We start from the raw sequence: 22,945 nt of genomic DNA, 5'->3' as shown, positions 1-22,945 counted from the left end.
GGCCCCTACAGAGAGATCGAGCCATCCTCAGCAGGCGCAGGCTTACATCACGGGCAGAGCTCCACTCGAGGGCTCTCGGGATCATGGTTAAACACCCCAAGTGCAGGAGAACTTCTGCTTTGCTGGGGCACCAGTGTCGTTCATGGCCTGCCTCCGGTCAAGTGAATTGGGTACAGGGTTTGGCGAAGGCAGTTTACACGCATCTCAGGCAGGATATCCTGCACGCCTCATTGCAATCAGCCAATGAGAAGCGTGTAAACATGCTCTATACACTTTACTGTTCGGAGATTAGCTACCATATTATTGTCTGATTGCAACTAGGCCTCAGCAGACCGAGCCCGCGTTGCAATCAGCCAATCAACACCTGTGCTTTTCCTGCATTTTGTCACGGTAGTTCCTGAACATTTCGCACAGCTGCCCTCTAGAGCCTTCTCCCGGCACTGCACTTTAGCACAGCGACAAAATTCACTCGCCAGGCCGGTCAAGTAGGCCTGAAAACGGTCTCGCCCGGAAAGAAATTGACTCGCATTTGCGAGCGGGCGAGTACATTTTTCGAGCCCTGATCTACCCGGACTCTACATTAGCGGTTCAGGAAGCCCGCTAGAAATTCCTCACTATAAAGCAAAAATTTCGGAAGGCTGAGATCAAGTATGCTCTCTTATACCCCGCGTTTCTCCGGATTACGCACAATGGGAAACACGTCTTCTGTATGAATCCACAACAGGTAGATGACTTTTTGAAAACCAATTTGAGACGCTCTCCACGCCAAAAACAGTGCTTCTACGTGGCTGACTGAGCGCACGATGTCCACCTGCTATGCGCCATGTCAACTTGCGTCGCTTCATGCTCACCGTGTAATAGGACATTGTTAATAGCTGCATCGTCCCCGGTTGCGGAGGACTTCGTACAAATGTGTCTTCAGATATGTCGATTCCACTGTATAGACACATGAACAGATAAGTTTCCTTAGTATCTTCTTTACTATTTGGGACCCAGATTGTATATCTGTATTATTTGTCACATGTTAAGTAGACGTAACTGTCACTCTGCCAAGCACCCTTCCCCCCTGTGCCACTCTTACCCGCTATGGGTTTACACCCAGGGACTGCGTTGCAGATAGAGCTAGGCTCCGGGAAGGGAATACCGCCCCCCTGGCGCCCCCTATGGGAGCTCCCCTTTCCTATTGGTTTTTTATTTCTCTTTTTTATGCTTTTTTTTTTTTTTGCTATGTACTATCATCACTTCATTGGCCCCGGTTGGTTGTAAGGATTCAGATGTCTCTGTTTCACTTTTTGGGTGGGCTATGCTATGCCGACACGATTGGGGTGTCATTGTGGGAGAGGGTGGTAAGGGTTGTACTGTGTTCGTGCGGGGACCGCTTGTTACATTGTTTTGTTAAAGGGGGGTGGGTTTGGGATGGGGATATTCTTCGATACTCTCGTACATATTGGACAACTACAGCTAGACAGGGCTATCATTATGTGCATGGATGTCATGTGCGACATTGGCAGCCTCAACGTGTATCATTGCCAAATCTACAGACATGACACAAACTGATCTTCCTTGTCTCAAACTGCTCAGATGGAATGTCAGAGGACTTCGCGACCCTCGCAAACGCCTTCAGTTATTAGCTTACTTAGACAGGCACCACATGCAAATAGTCATGCTTCAGGAAACACATATGAACCCTAGACCTCCCTTTGTCGGCACGTAATGGGCCTCTCCAATTGTTTATTTGTCTTATTCCACCTACTCATGCGGCACACTTATACTGATTAAGAAAAATACGCCATTCATAGTGGGGTGCACATATAGTGACGCCAATGGCCAAAGCTGTATACTCTGGGGTACGCTGGCTACGCCGTCTGCTACTCTTGTTTGCTGTTACGGTCCCAACACAGATGATCGTGGGTACTTCACCGCCCTTTGGGGTCAAATATTAAAAATAGGCTCCACACGTCATATGGGGTGGGAATTTCAATACTGCTCCTTGCCCATCCCTGGACCGGTCTAACCCCCTTACACATCACTACACTAACACTCGAGAGACCTTTTCTGGCCTGCTTGAAGAACATAGCCTTGTTGATGTGTGGAGGTATGTTCATCCCACAATCAGAGAAGGCACCTTTTATACGTCGGGTCACTCCAACCGGTCTAGATTGGACGATTGGATATGCTCCCGGGGGCGACACCCTGGATTCGTAATACTACCCATCTGGCTCGCACACACAGTCACAGTCAGTCAAAATACACTTTATTCGATTTGATTAAAATCATAAAAGGCAATAAAAAACACAATAGTATATACAGGTTAAAAAGATACATACAAATCATCAAAATTTGCGACACATTGAACAATCATGAAAAGCAGAGTATATATATATCAACATTCATGGTACGGTATTGCCATTGTTGAGCCTTGACTTAGTTCTAAATGCTGCAACTAAAAAGCTAGCCACAGAATATGTAATGAAAATATTACCTAAAGACTGTAAATATAACAGGGCAGGCCTGACTTGAGTAAAACCAGCTTCTTTTAAAACAGGTACTAAATATTTAATTCTTGACTCTCTGAAGAAACTACAAAACATCATAAAATGCAACGTATCCTGGCTCGAAAAATCATCGCATTTACATGGCACACCTAATTCCGGCGTGCTCCATTGCTGGAAGCAGCCCAACACATAAGGAATTTGGTTGAATCTAAATTTAATTAGGAGGTGTCTATGTAGGGGTTTATTAACAAAGGTAAGGTAGGGCTCTAAAGATAGGGAGGATAACAACATGTAATGTGCTCTTACTGATGTTTTTGTCAGCTCGAGCTCCTCCCGAGCCAGCCTTGCATTCTCCATGAAATGTTTTTTGACCCATTTAGTGTCCTCAACCCTGATAGAAGATGGCAAATTGAATAGTCCCGGGCGACCTAGTTTTTCAAATGCTTGTCAGACATATTCTAACCAGGGGATTTTCTTCCTGTGATCAAGAGACATGACGTCCACCAGGATAGCATGGTTAAGAGATAATTCCTCATTCAGCCATAGCTTCAGCCAACACGTTAGGGGAGCAAGTCTCAACTTATCTGATAAGTAATCTAAACCCAGCTCTGCGTGCAACGTGAAAGTAGGGGTAGATTGGGGGACAGAAAGTAGTTGTCGAAGGAATTTGTTTTCTGCCCTTTGTAGGAGATCGTGGGACAGGTACCCCCATAAAGGTGCACCATATGAAGCTATTGCTATACATTTTGCATTGTATATTTTTAAAAGAGCCTCCATGGGTCTTGCCCCCAGTCTGTTCGCAAACCCCAAAAGGGCTGAAGCGGCTCTAGTCATAGTCAGCTTTTTTAGCTTAATCTGTGGACCCCAGGTACCCTTCTCGTCAAAAGTAACGCCCAGGTAAGGGAACGATGTTACTCGGGACACAACCTCCCCTTTACAGTGCAATACAATAATTTTTTGCTTCTTCCGGGCCACCACCATGGTGTGGGACTTCTTGGTGTTAATTTTAAGATTGAGCTGGTCCATAAAATCACCGAATGAATCCAACAAGCGTTGGAGACCCACCCCAGTACGAGCTATCAGTACAGCATCGTCCGCGTATAAGAGAGCTGGTATTTTTCTCTCTCCTACACGCGGGACATCCCCCTCCACGGCCAGCAGATGTTTTTCAAGCCCATTTATATAGATCGTAAAGAGAAGGGGGGCCAGGATGCAGCCCTGTCGTACCCCTCTCTCTGATCTAAAACAATTGGTACACCTGCCCTCTTTGGTCACTCTTACTTTGGCAAGCAAGTCCTGATGTAGAGAGGCTATAAAGTTCACCAAGGAGCCATCCACCCCCATCTCCAGCATAACTGGCCACAATTTGGCCCTATTAACCATGTCAAAGGCCGAGGAGAGGTCCATGAATGCAAGAAACAAGGACCCCTCCTTGGCGACTGTATACTTAGATATTAGTAGCTGCAGGTTGAGACATTGGTCCACAGTTCCCCTCTTGTCCCTGAATCCATACTGTAGGTTGGACAGCCCCACCCCCTTCTTGATGTTTTATCTCAGTTGGAACAAGAGGACTCTGCCTAAGATCTTCATTGCAGAGTCCAGAAGGGAAATGGGCCTGTAGCAACCTGGGTCATCGCGCTGGCCCTTTTTGAAAATTGGCACGATGACCGCGGTTGCCCAACTTTTGGGGAAAGTATTACTGTTGGCCGCTGTGAAAACCTGGCTTAAAACCCCCGCCCAGAGTTTTGGAGCAAACAAGTAAAAATCACCCGGCACCCCGTCAGGACTTGGGGCTTTCCTTTTAGAAGTTTCTAGGATGGCCCTTTCCACCTCTCCTGCAGTAAAGACCAATGGTGGACACACTGAAGGTTTCCAGGGTTCGATTTGGTTAATCATCTCACCAAGACCATAAATAGTGCCAAAGTGGGTTAACCACTTGTCGTCAGGTATCACACAGTCCATAGAGCAGTTCTCTGACTCAGAGAGAAACGGTTGGTTCACAGTGGCCCAAAACTGTGAGCTATCCCGAACAACTGCTGAGGAAGTTAGGTTGTCCCATGCCGCTTCTTTGAGCGCTTTCTTTCTCCCCGTAATGGTAGCTTTGTACGACCTTCTAGCTTCTGAGATTTTAACCCTATCTCTCGGACTGCTTTTCAGTGCCCCCATTAGTAACCTATGAGCTTTTGAGCACCTATCTTCAAACCACCTATGGAGTTTTGGGGAGCCTTGGGTGCATTTGACAGTTAGAGCAGTAGAGACCTCTGAGCAGATTATTTCAAAGCTACTCATAATAGCTTGTACGGGTGTGCCTACTTCCCGGCAGATCGCTATGTGGGGCCCAATCTTTGGTAAGATTTCCTGCATAAAGTTCTCCGGAACCACATTCGCCCATTTTAATCTGCGTCCTTGATCTATGGGACGTACTGCTGGAACTAGGAGATCCCCCTGTGGCTTAGTATACAACCAATCCTCCCCATGTACCACAAGCAAAACAGGGTTATGATCACTATGGGCTACAAAGAATGCATAATGTCTCTTAACTCTGGCTAAAATACCTGGCGACACAAAAATGTAGTCTATTATAGAACCAGGGGATTTATTTTATTTTATTTTTTCCATTTGTAAGGCGCTACAGCTACCCAGAAAGGGTTTCCCGGCGCCGAGACACATCATAAGGATGTCAAGAGAGATTCCTGGCTATTCAAGTTATTGTTCGAATAGCCAGGTCTTAACGTGCTTTCTGAACTTGACATGATTTTCCTCCTTTCGAATGAAGGGAGGGAGTGCGTTCCAGAGGGATGGTCCAAGCTGGGCGAAGGATCTGCCTCCCATTTTTGCCAATTTAAATCTTGGTACACAGAAGTTGGCAGCAGATTGCGAGCGAAGATTCCGCTTGGGAGTATAGGGGTGAGCCAGAGCTAGGAGGTATTTGGGAGCAGTACCTGCCTTGATTCTGAACATGTAGTTCAGGTCTTTGAAACGGATTCTGCTTTCAATCCTGAGCCAGTGGAGTTCGCGACGGTAGCTCGAGAATCCAGAATTTTTTGGGATTCTGTGCAGTAGACGAACTGCAGCGTTCTGGACAAGTTGTAGTCGACTGACTACCGCTTTGTTTGAGCCAAGGTACAGAATGTTGCCGTAGTCAAGCCGTGATGTGATGAGGGCGTTGACTACTGTCTTTTGAGTGGAAGGGGGCAGCATCCAAATAATTTTCCTCAGCCATTTGATGATGGTAAGGCAGAGGCCAACAACTTTGTTGGCCTGTTGGCTCATGGAGAGGGAGCTATCCAAAATGACTCCTAGATTACAAACTTGAGTCACTGGGGTAGGAAAGTTGCCCATCTGGTTTGGCCAGTGTGAAGGATTCCAAAGATCTTGACGTTTTCCTAAGAGAAGAATCTCTGTCTTGTCTCCGTTGAGCTTTAATTGGTTACTTGTCATCCAATTAAGGATGTTTTGCAGCCCTGATTTGAGGAGAGAAGGGGATGTCGGACAGGGTTCAGATAGGGAGAAAATAATTTGGGAATCGTCGGCGTAGGTCATGAGGGTGAGTCCCAATTTTTCGGCTAAGTCCGCTAGGGGTCGGAGGTAAATATTAAAAAACAGGGGACTCAGTATAGATCCCTGTGGCATGCCATGGGGGGCCTTGAAGGTGTCGGAACAGGCCAGTGAGGATGTTATTTGGAAGGTCCGTTCCGCCAGGAAGGATCGGATCCAGTCAAGCGCTTTTCCGCGGACACCATTTCTGTGTAATGCCTTGATGAGGGTTTCGTGGGATATGGTGTCAAAGGCCGCGCTCAGATCTAAAAGTACGAGCGCGACAGTCTGACCTTTATCGAGGAGATTCCGGATGTGCTCCGTAACTCCTAGAAGGGTGGTCTCTGTCGAGAAACCAGCCCGGAAACCCGATTGTGAGGGGTGTAGAAGCGAGTTTTCTTCGGCAAAGATGGATAAGACTGAGTGGACGTGTCTCTCCAGGCATTTAGAGAAGGCAGGGAGAAAGGATATGGGTCTGTAGCTGGCTGGACTTTCTGGGTTTGCTGTGGGCTTTTTTAGCAGTGGCGTTATCATGGCATGTTTCCAGAGGGTCAGAACTGTAGAAAGTTCAAACGAGGAGTTAAGCGTGTCTGCGATGACTTCCAAGGAACGATCGTCCAGTTGTTTAATTATTTTAATCAGAATCGGATCCCTGGGGGAGCCGGACTTGATGTTTTTAAGAATGGTTTTCAGTATATCAACCGATATGGGGGGGCCAGGCTTCCAGGGTGTTTCCACAGGCGGGAGTATGTTCCAGGTCGGGAGAAGAGGGTGGTTCATTATTATTGCTGTTGATGTCCCTGATAATTTTCTCGATTTTATCAGTAAAGAAGCAAGCTAGATCTTGACATTGTTGAGTGTTCAGTGGGGGAGCCGCGGCTGTGGTTTGTGCACCTGCTAGTTCTTTGACTATATTAAACAAAGTTTTCGGCTTATTAGTTGCTTCCGTGATAGTATTAGCAACGAATGAGGCTCGTGCTTTTGCGCAGGCAGTGTGATATAGATTCCTGGCTTCATGGTAGATCTTTTTTGTGTCAGGGGCGAAATCTTTACGCCATTGACGCTCAAGTGCTTTGCATTTTGATTTTTCAGTTTTTAAAAGGTCGTTGAACAAAGGGGCAGGGTGGCGGTGTCTGTTTCCTTTGATATGGGGGGTGGGTAGACAATGGTCAGCGGCGTCACTGAGCCATTTGTGAGTAGCTTCCGCTAAACTGTCCATGTTGTAACCATTTCTGGGAGGGTTTTCGTGGAGTGCTGCCCTTAAAAGTGACTATCCTATCACCCGTCTCCGTAATATTAGCTTCGAACAGGTTGTAAGAAGCCAAGAGCTCTTCGAGAGCCTCCCCCTCGTTAGTATGTTCAAAATGTGGCACCTAGTTTCACTGTGAATCTTCCAAATCATCTCTTCTACACAGTTCATTACAAAGATGTACATTAAAATCACCTAGTAAAACCAATTCAAAATTAGTGTATTTATTTAGACTAAACAGTGAGAGAAAATTATCCAGCCCGACCAGATGTTCTCTTTCGTCAATTCTCTCCCAGGCATTATAAAAATTAATGAGAAGAATAGTGCAAACAGGTGAGACTACCCATTCTACAACTAAAAGGTTTGGCGAGTCACAATGAATCTGCCTAAAACTCCCCTTCAATTTAAGGGAGAACAGGGACATTAGGCCCCCCTTGGCTCTACCTGACCTACTTGGGACTGCAGGTGTGGTAAAAATAGTGAATCCATCAACCCAGAAATCAGGGGAGCTATCCCACGTTTCCTGGCAAGCAATAATATCGTGTGCCTTAATAAACTCCAACCAGGATATGTCTGTCCTCTTATCTCTTAGGCTTGCAATATTCCAACTAATAATCTTACAGGCCTCTGCTTCTGTTGCTATAGTAGGGCTGGGGCATATATTTTGTGTGTGGGCTAGTGGGCCATTTCCTCTATGTCCGACAGGGGGGCATAACGGTTGGACTGGGTCACTGGCAATGGCTCATTGCCCATATGTTGGGACGCCTCCAACACTGTGATAATAGGGGACGGGGTGCTCCCAGGGATGAGGTATGGCTGAGTCGTGGGCCTATGCCCGCCCATCAGAGGGCGACTGGACTCCCTGCGATTGGCCGGGCGGGAGTGCCATGGTCCCAAATCCGGTAGTGAGGGCGGGTAAAAATACCCTAAGGGGATAGGTCTTAGATAATCCTCGCTGGTAATATTAGAACCATCCCAAAACAGTCTATGGGCCACATTGGAGATGTTAAAATTTACAATGACACAATCACCCTTGATGTTTTTATGCCTTTTCCCAATCCATCTTACCCTGCGAGCAAAAATCACGTTATTAGCTAAATCAGACCCACCGCTACATGCCCCAGCACACCATAATTTTGCCTTGTTCACGAGGGCCAATGAAGATTCCGCTACCCCTTCTAACAGCGGGGGAACACCCACAAAGACCGCTACAAGCGGGGCAGCTTCTGGGGGTAGTTCAGTAGTTGGATAGCCAAAATGTTTGTCCCGATGCACATCTAATACATTAGGTTTTGCAATTGATTATCTCAGGGGCTTGCAAGGGGTTGGTTAAAAGAGTTCTTGTAACTGTTTGTCGGCCAGCCCCACTCATGTCTTTAGTGCTCCCGCTACTAGATGGTAAGGAATTCACCATGTCTGTACCGTCTGATGGTCCCAAGTCCTTTTGGCCAAGTCCCCCCGTTAGCTGTGCAGATAAAGTAGCAAAATCTTTCACCAACTTGTCGACTAAAGAACATTTTGCTAATAGGCCAGATAAGCAGGTGTTAAGAGTCTCCACAATGTCCTTAGCTATGTCTACAATTAAAGGTTCAATGCGTGAGGTGAACAAAGTTTCTAGTTGATCGCCCAATGGGCTCTCAGCCAATGAGGGAGTAGAAAGTTTCCCCCCGTTTTCTTCCTCTTATTCGTAGTGTGCTCTTCACCTTTTGTTTGCAAGGATGAGGGCTCTGGTGCAAAAGGGACCTTAGTACTGGTAGATGAGATGGCCCCCCCTGATGTCACCACTGTGGTGGGCTTTACAATCAACGCATCTGGATCCAGAGGGATTGGTGGCACCATAACCGGTGACAAGGGTTGTGACAAAGGTGGAGTCGATGGCAGACCCAGTTCCGATTCAGCGTGCGCTATTTCCTTAGAAAGGGCCCCCACCGCTGACGAGAGGTATGATAATATAGATTCAGACTGAGTGGTAATTTTCGCTTTCTTACCTCCCTGTTCGGAATGAGCCATGCCTTTTCTTTTGCCCATCGTGCAGACTTAGGGGGGTGGCCCAGCCCTGCCACCTCCTGCCCCGGACGGCCACAGACGGCCCGCCCTCTGCCCGCCCTCTGCCCGCCCTCTGCCCGGGCTCAGCCCGGCGCTGCCCGCGCGCGTCCCGCGATGTGGGAGGTGCTGGTGGTGTTTATGCGCCTCCGGGCGGAAGCAGCAGGCGAGAGGTGGCGGCGTCCCGGTCAGGAAGGGGGCGCTAGGGACGCTGGGAGTTGTGGTCCCGTGAGGTGCTGCTCAACCCCTCTCGGCGGCCGGGATGGTCTTCGGAGGCGGGGGGAGCTGTCCGCTGGCTTGCGCCTCCGTGTGCCCCTGGATACCAGTGGTGAGTGTTGCCCCCAAACAGAGTAGAAGCCCCCGCTCCCCCGGAGGTGCTGGTGGTGTTTATGCGCCTCCGGTCGGAAGCAGCAGGCGAGAGGAGGCGGCGTCCCGGTCAGGCAGGGGGCGCTAGGGACTCTGGGAGTTGTGGTCCCGTGAGGTGCTGCTCAATCCCTCTCGGCGGCCGGGATGGTCTTCGGAGGCGGGGGGAGCTGTCCGCTGGCTTGCGCCTCCGTGTGCCCCTGGATACCAGTGGTGAGTGTTGCCCCCAAGCAGAGTAGAAGCCCCCGCAGGTGCTGGTGGTGTTTATGCGCCTCCGGGCGGAAGCAGCAGGCGAGAGGAGGCGGCGTCCCGGTCAGGCAGGGGGCGCTGGGGACGCTGGGAGTTGTGGTCCCGTGAGGTGCTGCTCAACCCCTCTCGCCGGCCGGGATGGTCTTCGGAGGCGGGGGGAGCTGTCCGCTGGCCTGCACCTCCGTGTGCCCCTGGATACCAGTGGTGAGTGTTGCCCCCAAGCAGAGTGGAAGCCCCCGCTCCCCCGGAGGTGCTGGTGGTGTTTATGCGCCTCCGGGCGGAAGCAGCAGGCGAGAGGAGGCGGCGTCCCGGTCAGGCAGGGGGCGCTAGGGACGCTGGGAGTTGTGGTCCCGTGAGGTGCTGCTCAACCCCTCTCGGCGGCCGGGATGGTCTTCGGAGGCGGGGGCAGCTGTCCGCTGGCTTGCGCATCTGTGTGCCCCTGGATACCAGTGGTGAGTGTTGCCCCCAAGCAGAGTAGAAGCCCCCGCTCCCCCGGAGGTGCTGGTGGTGTTTATGCGCCTCCGGGTGGAAGCAGCAGGCGAGAGGAGGCGGCGTCCCGGTCAGGCAGGGGGCGCTAGGGACGCTGGGAGTTGTGGTCCCGTGAGGTGCTGCTCAACCCCTCTCGGCGGCCGGGATAGTCTTCGGAGGCGGGGGGAGCTGTCCTCTGGCTTGCGCCTCCGTATGCCCCTGGATACCAGTGGTGAGTGTTGCCCCCAAGCAGAGTAGAAGCCCCCGCTCCCCCGGAGGTGATGGTGGTGTTTATGCGCCTCCGGGCGGAAGCAGCAGGCGAGAGGAGGCGGCGTCCCGGTCAGTCAGGGGGCGCTAGGGACGCTGGGAGTTGTGGTCCCGTGAGGTGCTGCTCAACCCCTCTCGGCGTCCGGGATGGTCTTCGGAGGCGGGGGGAGCTGTCCGCTGGCTTGCGCCTCCATGTGCCCCTGGATACCAGTGGTGAGTGTTGCCCCCAAGCAGAGTAGAAGCCCCCGCTCCCCCGGAGGTGCTGGTGGTGTTTATGCGCCTTCGGGCGGAAGCAGCAGGCGAGAGGAGGCGGCGTCCCGGTCAGGCAGGGGGCGCTAGGGACACTGGGAGTTGTGGTCCCGTGAGGTGCTGCTCAACCCCTCCCGGCGGCCGGGATGGTCTTCGGAGGTGGGGGGAGCTGTCCGCTGGCTTGCGCCTCTGTGTGCCCCTGGATACCAGTGGTGAGTGTTGCCCCCAAGCAGAGTAGAACCTCCGCTCCCCCGGAGGTGCTGGTGGTGTTTATGCGCCTCCGGGGGGAAGCAGCAAGCGAGAGGAGGTGGCGTCCCGGTCAGGCAGGGGGCGCTAGGGACGCTGGGAGTTGTGGTCCCGTGAGGTGCTGCTCAACCCCTCTCGGCGGCCGGGATGGTCTTCGGAGGCGGGGGGAGCTGCCTGCTGGCTTGCGCATCTGTGTGCCCCTGGATACCAGTGGTGAGTGTTGCCCCCAAGCAGAGTAGAAGCCCCCGCTCCCCCGGAGGTGCTGGTGGTGTTTATGCGCCTCCGGGTGGAAGCAGCAGGCGAGAGGAGGCGGCGTCCCGGTCAGGCAGGGGGCGCTAGGGACGCTGGGAGTTGTGGTCCCGTGAGGTGCTGCTCAACCCCTCTCGGCGGCCGGGATAGTCTTCGGAGGCGGGGGGAGCTGTCCTCTGGCTTGCGCCTCCGTATGCCCCTGGATACCAGTGGTGAGTGTTGCCCCCAAGCAGAGTAGAAGCCCCCGCTCCCCCGGAGGTGCTGGTGGTGTTTATGCGCCTCCGGGCGGAAGCAGCAGGCGAGAGGAGGCGGCGTCCCGGTCAGGCAGGGGGCGCTAGGGACGCTGGGAGTTGTGGTCCCGTGAGGTGCTGCTCAACCCCTCTCGGCGTCCGGGATGGTCTTCGGAGGCGGGGGGAGCTGTCCGCTGGCTTGCGCCTCCATGTGCCCCTGGATACCAGTGGTGAGTGTTGCCCCCAAGCAGAGTAGAAGCCCCCGCTCCCCCGGAGGTGCTGGTGGTGTTTATGCGCCTCCGGGCGGAAGCAGCAGGCGAGAGGAGGCGGCGTCCCGGTCAGGCAGGGGGCGCTAGGGACGCTGGGAGTTGTGGTCCCGTGAGGTCCTGCTCAACCCCTCTTGGCGGCCGGGATGGTCTTCGGAGGCGGGGGGAGCTGTCCGCTGGCTTGCGCCTCCATGTGCCCCTGGATACCAGTGGTGAGTGTTGCCCCCAAGCAGAGTAGAAGCCCCCGCTCCCCCGGAGGTGCTGGTGGTGTTTATGCGCCTCCGGGCGGAAGCAGCAGGCGAGAGGAGGCGGCGTCCCGGTCAGGCAGGGGGCGCTAGGGACGCTGGGAGTTGTGGTCCCGTGAGGTCCTGCTCAACCCCTCTTGGCGGCCGGGATGGTCTTCGGAGGTGGGGGGAGCTGTCCGCTGGCTTGTGCATCTGTGTCCCCCTGGATACCAGTGGTGAGTGTTGCCCCCAAGCAGAGTAGAAGCCCCCGCTCCCCCGGAGGTGCTGGTGGTGTTTATGCGCCTCCGGGCGGAAGCAGCAGGCGAGAGGAGGCGGCGTCCCGGACAGGCAGGGGGCGCTAGGGACGCTGGGAGTTGTGGTCCCGTGAGGTGCTGCTCAACCCCTCTCGGCGGCCGGGATGGTCTTCGGAGGCGGGGGGAGCTGTCCGCTGGCTTGCGCCTCCATGTGCCCCTGGATACCAGTGGTGAGTGTTGCCCCCAAGCAGAGTAGAAGCCCCCGCTCCCCCGGAGGTGCTGGTGGTGTTTATGCGCCTTCGGGCGGAAGCAGCAGGCGAGAGGAGGCGGCGTCCCGGTCAGGCAGGGGGCGCTAGGGACACTGGGAGTTGTGGTCCCGTGAGGTGCTGCTCAACCCCTCCCGGCGGCCGGGATGGTCTTCGGAGGTGGGGGGAGCTGTCCGCTGGCTTGCGCCTCTGTGTGCCCCTGGATACCAGTGGTGAGTGTTGCCCCCAAGCAGAGTAGAACCTCCGCTCCCCCGGAGGTGCTGGTGGTGTTTAAGCGCCTCCGGGGGGAAGCAGCAAGCGAGAGGAGGTGGCGTCCCGGTCAGGCAGGGGGCGCTAGGGACGCTGGGAGTTGTGGTCCCGTGAGGTGCTGCTCAACCCCTCTCGGCGGCCGGGATGGTCTTCGGAGGCGGGGGGAGCTGTCCGCTGGCTTGCGCATCTGTGTGCCCCTGGATACCAGTGGTGAGTGTTGCCCCCAAGCAGAGTAGAAGCCCCCGCTCCCCCGGAGGTGCTGGTGGTGTTTATGCGCCTCCGGGTGGAAGCAGCAGGCGAGAGGAGGCGGCGTCCCGGTCAGGCAGGGGGCGCTAGGGACGCTGGGAGTTGTGGTCCCGTGAGGTGCTGCTCAACCCCTCTCGGCGGCCGGGATAGTCTTCGGAGGCGGGGGGAGCTGTCCTCTGGCTTGCGCCTCCGTATGCCCCTGGATACCAGTGGTGAGTGTTGCCCCCAAGCAGAGTAGAAGCCCCCGCTCCCCCGGAGGTGCTGGTGGTGTTTATACGCCTCCGGGCGGAAGCAGCAGGCGAGAGGAGGCGGCGTCCCGGTCAGGCAGGGGGCGCTAGGGACGCTGGGAGTTGTGGTCCCGTGAGGTGCTGCTCAACCCCTCTCGGCGTCCGGGATGGTCTTCGGAGGCGGGGGGAACTGTCCGCTGGCTTGCGCCTCCATGTGCCCCTGGATACCAGTGGTGAGTGTTGCCCCCAAGCAGAGTAGAAGCCCCTGCTCCCCCGGAGGTGCTGGTGGTGTTTATGCGCCTCCGGGCGGAAGCAGCAGGCGAGAGGAGGCGGCGTCCCGGTCAGGCAGGGGGCGCTAGGGACGCTGGGAGTTGTGGTCCCGTGAGGTCCTGCTCAACCCCTCTTGGCGGCCGGGATGGTCTTCGGAGGTGGGGGGAGCTGTCCGCTGGCTTGTGCATCTGTCCCCCCCTGGATACCAGTGGTGAGTGTTGCCCCCAAGCAGAGTAGAAGCCCCCGCTCCCCCGGAGGTGCTGGTGGTGTTTATGCGCCTCCGGGCGGAAGCAGCAGGCGAGAGGAGGCGGCGTCCCGGTCAGGCAGGGGGCGCTAGGGACGCTGAGAGTTGTGGTCCCGTGAGGTACTGCTCAACCCCTCTCGGCGGCCAGGATGGTCTTCGGCAGCGGGGGAGCTGTCCGCTGGCTTGCGCCTCAGTGTGCCCCTGGATACCAGTGGTGAGTGTTGCCCCCAAGCAGAGTAGAAGCCCCAAGCCCCCCCTTGCACAAATTCTGATCATGCACCGGTGTACCTTGAATTAATACCCCCCAACTCCATTGTCACCCCACGCTGCTGGAGACTTATACCTGAGGCACTATTAGATACTGTGTTTCGTGAGGAACTGGGGGAAGAGATCACTGCCTTCTTTGATAGGAATAGGGGTACTGTTGAGGAGATGGGTGTACTTTGGAAGGCCTTTAAAGTCACAGTTAGGGGCATCTGTATATCAAAAAGTTTTGGTGTGCTACGCGACATCAGGAATAGACTGCGACGCCTTGAGCTTGAGATAAAGCAGCTGGAAGCAGATATGTGGGAGGCTAACTCTGGGTCCAAAAGGGCTACCCTCCGTGAAAAACGTACAGACTATAGTGACACATCGGCTAGGGAGGTGAGGTTTAGAGGAAGATACTTCACCGCCCGCATATACGGGGAGGGTGAGAGGCTGGTAGATGCCATCAAGAAAACCTATATTCTCTAACTATGTGCTGGACGTGGTGGATGAAGACGGAAACAGACACAGGGACAGTCTTGATATCCTTAATGTCTTTGTTGAATACTATAAGGTCCTCTATAGCTCACAACGCTCATCTCCCCCAGATTTTGCTCCCTACTGAGGACATAATTCTTGGATGGCTTGGGGAGTCTACGCGAATTCCTAGCGGCACCCTTTGAAGATGACTAGCTACGTGAAGCTATAATGCAAATGGCGTCTGGGAAGGCTCTGGGCTCAGATGGGCTTCCCGTTGATTTTTATAAAACATATATTGACCAGCTACTCCCTGTGCTGAAGGAGGTTTTTCCAGAGGCCCAAGAGGTGCAGATTTTACCCACAACAATGAGAGAAGCATTGATTACGTTATTGCTGAAACCGGGCAAACCTGCTGACCAGTGCAAATCTTATAAGCTACTATCCCTTATAAATACTGACATTCTGGCTAAACTACTGGCAAACCGTCTGTCTACTGATGGACAAACTGGTGCTTCCAGACCAGTCTGGGTTTATCCCAGGGAGAGCCACATCCCATAATCTTAGAACTTTGTTTTCCATTCTGCAGGCAATTGACCTCAGATTGAAAGTGATGGCAGTGTTCCTCGATGCCTCTAAGGCCTTTGATTCTGTGGAATGGGACTACCTTTTTCTCATTCTGCAGAATATGGGTCTTCCGAAAGGCTTCGTTTCGTGAATTTGTCCACTGTACACAGCACCCACAGCGAAGGTCTTGAGCAACGGCCATACCTCCACCTCGTTTTCCTTACCCCGCGGCACCCGTCAGGGATGTCCACTATCTTCCCTCCTCTTCGCCTTAATTATGGAACACCTTGCAGCTAGACTTCGGCAAGGCCTTAGGTGTCTGCTACGCCCAATACTCATTTCGCTATACGTTGACGATGTTACTCTCTATGTCAAGGACCATGCATCCATATGGTCGATCCACCTTTGCAACTCTGTTCTGGCCTCCTCTGTGAGGAGAACGACTTGAGAGTAGGTGAGACCTTTGCGCAAATGAAAGGTTTTTGAGGCGTTGAAGGGCCCTGTAGTGTAGGGGCCCCAGAAATATTGCTTGAATTGATGACGACAGAAGGCATACCACCCTGGCCAAGTGTTGCAGCGGAATTGTAGGCCTTGTCAGAGTGTGTTTCAGCTCGTGTCTAATCTTGGACAATTTCCGAGAGGGCAAGGGCAAGGTGGCCGCCGCCGAGTCTATCATAAAGCCCAGAAACTTTATTCTCTGTGAAGGGAGAAGGTCTGAGTTGGTCTCGTTAATAACAAACCCTAGCGACTCCAAGAGTGATACCGCCTTCTGTAGGTGGACCATCAGCCTCCGCGGACATTGGCTCATGATGAGCATGTCTTCTAGATAAATTATCAACCGGATGCCCTCTGTGAAGCACCACGGAGCGGAGGACAGCCCGAAAGGAAGGGAGGTGAACTCGTAAGTCTGCAAGCCCCACTAAAACTGAAGAAAACGTCTGTGTGGGGCAAAAATCGGATCGTAAGGTAGGCATCCTTCAGATCCCGGCGGACCATACGGTCCCCTTCCTGAAGCAGATCCCGTAGGAGGTGAATGCCCTCCATTTTGAAATGGCGGTAAATGAGCCACCTGTTGAACTCTTTGAGATTTATTACGGGATGATAGCCCCCATCCTGCTTTTCCACTAAGAAAATGTTGCTAAGGAACCCCCGAGGATGTTAAGTGGAGTGAGTAATGGCCCCTTTTCGCAGTAAGTCTGAGACTTCGCTGTCTATTAGAACACTCTGAGCCCGAGTAAAGGCTTTAGGCTTGGGTCGAAGGGGCTGCTTGGGAAGGCCTGAGTTCGTTATTTGAAACCCACTGACAGTTTGCAAAACCCAAGCATCGGAGGTAAGCAAAGACCAATTGTGAAGAAAACATTAAAGTATGCCCCCCAACCTCAAACCCCTCGCATTCTGAACTCTCACCTCTTTGATTGTTGTATCCACCATCGCCTCTGCCACCGCGGCGGCGGGGAAAACTCCTGGTCGGGTAGAAGTTTCCGAATTTGTCAGGATCTTGATATAGTCCTCTATGGGACTCGCCTTGTTATAGGAGGCTCTATTGTAGGGTCTGCCAGCCGAGCACCCCCTACCATGACCGGCTGCGCCAAAAACAAGCGGGGTAAAGATACGTTTAATTGACGTTTGGGCCTTGTCCAAGGAGTTAAGCGTATTGACGAACTTGCCCAGTTCCTTGACAAAGGGATCGTCAAACAGATTACCCTCCGCAATTCGGCCTGCCTCAGAAGTGGCTAGTTCTCCTGGCTTGGGGTCTATTTTAATAAGTATGGACCTGCGCCTCTCAGTTGAAATTGCTACATTAGCATTTCCCAGAACAATAATCGCTCTCTGTGCCCAACTCGAGAGTGTGTCTGGGGAAATCAGAGTGCCTGAGGCCTTGGCGCCTTCGGCCATATCTAGAATTTTTACCAAAGGCCCGCTGTGTCCAAGAGTTTATCTTGGCACACTCTCCAGGAGCGATCAATGCCTTTCTTGGGGTCCCTTACAAATGTTGTCAAAAAGGTGGACATCTTGGGATCTATTTCCGGTGTAACTGCGACCTTATCCTCTAGGGTAGGACGCGGGCACTCTGCACAAAGGCAACTACGCACTTCTTGATCCAGGGGCTTACGCAGTCTGGTCGCCATATAGGCCGTCTGGAACACATTGCGACGAGCGAGGATGCAGCAGTTTGTCAGGTTTTGTAGTGTAGTTCCTATATTCCCAATAGGCTCTGCGCATTGGAATAATATATTCAGCAGTGTAGAGGTAGCACTGAGGTTATCTAGGTCTCTACTGACTATATTAGACTTAAGGTTTGCCAGCTAGCTCAGAGGTCACTAGAAACTTTCTCGAATAAACGAGGAGGAGTTTAACCTCCCTGGATAGACAAGAAGGGATTAGCTTCTGACAACCATACAACATGACAACTTTGCTCTCCCTTAATAAGAGTGTATCTCTAGAGTCGTGTGAAAACAATAGACAGCTATTTCACTCAGTCAAATGTGTTTACTTAGTTTCACCAGAATGCAGAGAAAAGAGAGACGGGAGTTTTCAATAAAAGGTGTTATTTATTGAGCAGTCTTCTTCCTCATACAAGAGAAATGAATTGCCACGATTGTAATACTCATGGTAAAGTAAAGTGCGTACAGTAAAAGGAGGATTATAAAATAATACTGTAAAAGCATTGATATGGTTTCTTAGCCATATGATACTTTAAAATAGATAAAATATATACATACATATATACATTGACTAATCGTACTCAACTGGTGCTTCTAAATACGCCTACCCCGGTGTACCTGACCTAAGCCTAATACGTGGGAAGGAGTAAGTAAGTAGCAGTTTAAGTTAAGTTTGTTTTGCCAAGAATCTGACTCAAGAATTCTCTGTAAGGGTTTAGTCAGTTCCGCACCTGGGTAATAGAAAGCAGGAGGTCTTGTATCTCTTTCTCAGGACTCGATATCCCAGTCACCCGCGAAGGTATCTGGAAACACCGGAGCTGGATTTCTCGGCAGGAGAAAAGACAGCGTCTCTCTCAGTGCGTCAAAGAGGAGGAGCAGCTTCCGTGGGCTCTCGCATCAGCTGGGCTCTCGGGCAAGTAGATAGCTGCTCTGCTCCAGAATCACCACCGTGTCTTTGCTTAATGCAAAGTTGGTATATTTATACCTGAAAGGTGCCTGGGTTTGACGTAAGGTTGGACATAAGACGTCAATAAAGATGTCACTAAGAACTGGCCGTTCTTACAGTGCTTTACAGGAGTTCTAGGACGAAATCAAAACAAAAGCAAGGGGGATTTCCCAGGTTGCTGGAGGCTTGGTTTTGTTTAGAGAACTCGGTGTGCTTACTAGGGGGCCGGAGAAGTAGCCTTGCTTAATGTGACAGCATGTGCTACGACTGAATTATGGATATGGTTATTATGCCGTTGTATGGACATTATTGATTATAGCCGGACAAGGGCATAAAATAGGAATATCGATTCGGGTTCCTAGATAAAACACTACACCCACTCCACAAATTAATGTCCATCATTACTAAAACTTAAGCAATAGTAAACATGAAAGGTGCATGTGTATACCAACCCACCCCAAAATACATTTTTGCATTTGAAATGGTGTGTGCGAAATACATGAAAATGATTATAGGTACTGTACGCTTTTCAAGCAGTGTAATCATTCATTAAAAAGGATGCATATATATATCGGCATGAATGATTTGCGAAATTTACACATGAAATGGCTCTTAATACAGAAAAAAGGGCCAAGACCATTCCATCACATATAAATACAGTTGCTGTAAATGTGCTAGAGGCTGACGTGATATATTGTCTTTAGAGTTCCTAAAATAGAAGCTCTGTTCTCTAAGAATAGTTCTACTTCAAGCAGAGTACATGTGCCAGAAAAAAGGGTAAATATTTTGGAATCGGGAAAGAAAAATAATTTCGCTTTCAGGGGAAGAGAGAAAAATATAGTTCCAAATATGTTCAGTAGCTTTTGTTTATCAAAGCCGAAGGCCGAATTCAGAGTTCAGGAAACGCTGTGTACTAGTTTGCTTTAAAAGTTATTCTTTTTGTTCGGGGGAAAACATCATTTCAGACAGACTTTCAAAAAAGTGGTTTACCGCTTCAGGTGAAAGTTCGACCAAGTTGGAAAATGCCGCAACTGTGCAGTCGTGAGAATGATTGCTATCATCGATGTCAGGATCAGCAATGCTCACAGAAGGTCGTACCTGGGTGATGTTGCTCTCATCTCGTACTTCACTACCCTTTAATCGCAGTGGTGAAGTCTCAACGAATGCCGTCATCAGGATTGGTAACCGCTGGGGACAACACGATGCATGAGCCGTTACAGGACTTAGCAAAGTATCTGTATCCAATGGTACTGCTGATTGTAGTGTAAGACAGACGTCCAACACGCATTCTTCTCCGCATAGCATACATCGAAGCACAGGTAAGATACAATTCTGCCAGATGGGTCTGAATGAAAGGAACCAGGTCATATTTAGATCTCTTAGCCGGGCTAATCCAAGGACTTTAGTTATGCGGTCCCGATAGCGTATAGCTAGGATTGTTTCTTCCATTGTTGCTGGAGTCTTGTCTGCGTTTTGGCTTGCCATAACGAAGCAGAAGTATCAAAAATAAAATGCCTGCTACGAGTCCCAACAGGAGTAGTAGGCTGTCAAAGACAGAATGGACAAAATTAGGAAAAATGCACGGAACTGTTGTGATGGGTGTTAACAGTCCCGAAAAAATTGTCTTAAATACATGTGGGATACCGCTGGTATCAGACATATTTAGGATTTGGCTTAACATTTCTGCGAAATGTAGGGGGCAATTTGTTGATAAAAGGCTATGTATCTCTGCCGTTGTCCTTGCGACTTGCAGATCATACGTTTCTTTCGATGACGTCAAGGGCACAGTTGTCTGTAAAAGGACAGACTTCATTCTGCTTAAAGTATCAATTCGAATAGAAGAGATATTAAAAAATGGCAACATTTTTGCCTCCCTGTCTGGAGTGCTGTTTGGAAACAATACTTGCATACAGCAAGTGACCATGAAACTAACGCTAACTAGATAAGCTTTTCCTGGCACCATGCCACAACATCTGTGGTCCACTATTAGAATATAGCTCCTGTTAGAAAGCCGTCTAAAGAATGGCTCTATCCGAGTTGCAGGTGTGCCATGCTGGTGACATGAAAGGTTATTTGAAGTCCCTCACAGGCCCCATGCAGGTTACTACCTTGACACAGAAGTATACCACTTAGTGACTTTTTACAATTGTTACCACTAAGAAATACATTCTGTTCCTTTTCACTATAACATGTGTGTGTGTAAGGTAATTTCCATGATGACTTAATGTACCCTTTACCCAACCTTTCATACTGGCCTGCTGGTATATACTCTTGACAGAATTTAAATTGGAAAGTTGTTATCGGAATAGTTATTATCACGTGTATTATCCATTCAATGACAGGTCGTTCTGACATTGTTAATGGTAATCTCTCAAGTTTTTCAATGCTCAGAATAGTATATTCTGCTCCTTTCTGTGCCAAGCTGATTTGTGTATCAGTAAGGTTAAAGATAGAGAATAATGACGTTGTGTTGATTAAACGCCAAGGCACGTAGCCTGAATGCAGATTTTGTAACGTCCAGCCAAGCTGTACAATAGAACGTAATTGGGACTGACCGTGTTGTAACATAAGCAAGTCCTGCTCTATTATATCTATAGCAGATGATACAATACTGTCCAGTGAATATATTCTGGAGGACAGAGTCATTAACCCATTGTCCACAACAGAAAGTGATTTTTCCAAATTAATACAGTCAATTTCCCGTATTTTTTCTGCTGTTTCAATTTGCGTTTCTTTCCAAGCTTCGTTGTAAGCTGCATATATACCGGCCGCTATGAAACGTTTTTGACGCTGTTTGCGTGGTCCCATTATAAAATCACGCAAGTCAGCACCATCTTTAAGTAAAGTCAAGTGTTGCTTAATTTCTGCCAGTGTGGATTTCTGTAGCCATTCGAGGCAGAGTTTTCCTACACTGTATGTTGTAACTATCCCTGGATGTTGTCACTGGGAGTATCTAGGGTCTGGCCTGGTCAATTTGAACCCCTGTATTTTGTTCAGGAATCTATCTTAACAGTTATTTGTGTCTGTGGGCCAGATCTACCATTTTTCCAATCAGGTTGTGTTCTGTTTTGGTTAAAAATATGGGATACGTCTATCTCAACATCTGTAGTGCTATTACTGTCTGGTGTTAGCTTTGGAATAGACGGTTTGTTCAAGTCTTTAATTTTGGCTAGGCCAAGACAGGTTGTCTGTTGAATGGTATCATTCAAGAATATAATTTGTTCTGGGATCATGCAGGCTCTAAATAATGATTCTATACCGTGGACCTGCCAATCTTTGGTACCCCAGATGGTTTTTGTTTCAATATTGTTTTTCTAAAAATCAAAACCAAATGTAGTCATTTGTTCATAAAATGCTTCTGAATAGATTAATTTAGTGTTTGTCAGCATTGTTTTCATTCCTGTCTTATTTAACATTTTGAAATAAAAGGCTTCTGCTTCACTTGTGTTAAACCCTGAGAAGTATGGGAATTTCTCATAAAATGTTTTAGAACTGCCTTTTGGAGGAGTTGCACAATGTTCCCATTGATTATAATTTAAAACATTTCTAGGTTGAGCAGATTTATGCTAATAGTGATGTGCAAAATGGTTGTAGCAGTACAATTCTGCATAATTAGATGAACCCTGCAAGTAATCATGTTCTGTAAATTTTGCCTGACTTTACTAAATCTGACATCATATCATTAATACTTTCAAAGTCCCAATCATCAGAGAATGTGCTCGGTTTTACAAAGTCACTCAATGAAATCTTAAACTGGTATAGATACTTCAAGGGCTCGACCGGGCCATAAATTTCATAATCTGTTTTGTCCCAAGCTACCCCACCGGGTATTGGATTAGCTGTGACATTCACGGATGATAGTTCTCTTTTCTCGATGTGAGATGACTTGTGTGGCTTTCGGACCAAGTTGATGTTCTGACTTGCTGTGTCCATTGTACTACATTTTCCCTCAATGAATTTTCCCAAACAAAGAACCATGATGAGCCAAAGCAGGAGGAAAGGTACACCTAACACAATCCAAAATTCAATCCATGGAGAAATCAGATAGGTTTCTTTGAGTTGATGAAAGAATTCTGTTACTTTGTCTTTAAAAGTTTTTGTTGTTGGCTGTTCTTCAGGCTCGCTTGGATCCTCAGAAAAGTCATCGAAATTGATGAAGTAGCCAGATGCAGTTCTGTCAATTGTTGGAATCGCTTCCGGATTTTTATTTGCTTTTGCAATTTTCTTTGTTTCATTAGCATAGTCTGTGGCTACATCGTTGTAGACAGGTGTTTCTTGATGAACTGTTGCATTTTGGGTTTCAAGAGGCACAAGTTCCATGGCATTATTGCATAGTCCTTTTTTAATCACTGCAGGTTTATCAAATGTGATTAGTCTCTCAGTTTGAACCTCTTGTATTGTAGCAAACTTTGGTGTTCTGCTATTTTTTGGGAGTCCACTGGGCCTACTACTTATTATCGGCCACATGATTGTGGTTTTACCAGGTCGATGGATACAACTCGGTTCTCCTTTTTACCAGCAAGGGGCGGTAGTAGAACTGATCTTGTTCCGTTGATAGCTAAGACAGGTACTGCTTTTCTGTAAGAAGGCCCAAATTTCTTCTTCACCGCGATCTTCTCTCTGACCAGATCCCCAATCTTTGGAATCCAGACA

General features: G+C 50.0%; 1 protein-coding gene across 5 annotated transcripts in view; it reads left to right on the top strand.

The window, feature by feature from the left end:
• The window catches only part of GSS (glutathione synthetase), a 757,391-nt gene that overhangs the window by 560,956 nt on the left and 173,490 nt on the right, over positions 1-22,945 (top strand). The window lies entirely within an intron of this gene.

This window comes from Lissotriton helveticus, chromosome 7 (genome assembly GCF_964261635.1).
Source record: "Lissotriton helveticus chromosome 7, aLisHel1.1, whole genome shotgun sequence".
In the NCBI taxonomy this organism is placed as follows: Eukaryota; Metazoa; Chordata; class Amphibia; order Caudata; family Salamandridae; genus Lissotriton; species Lissotriton helveticus.
This window is presented reverse-complemented; position numbering and strand designations above follow the sequence as displayed.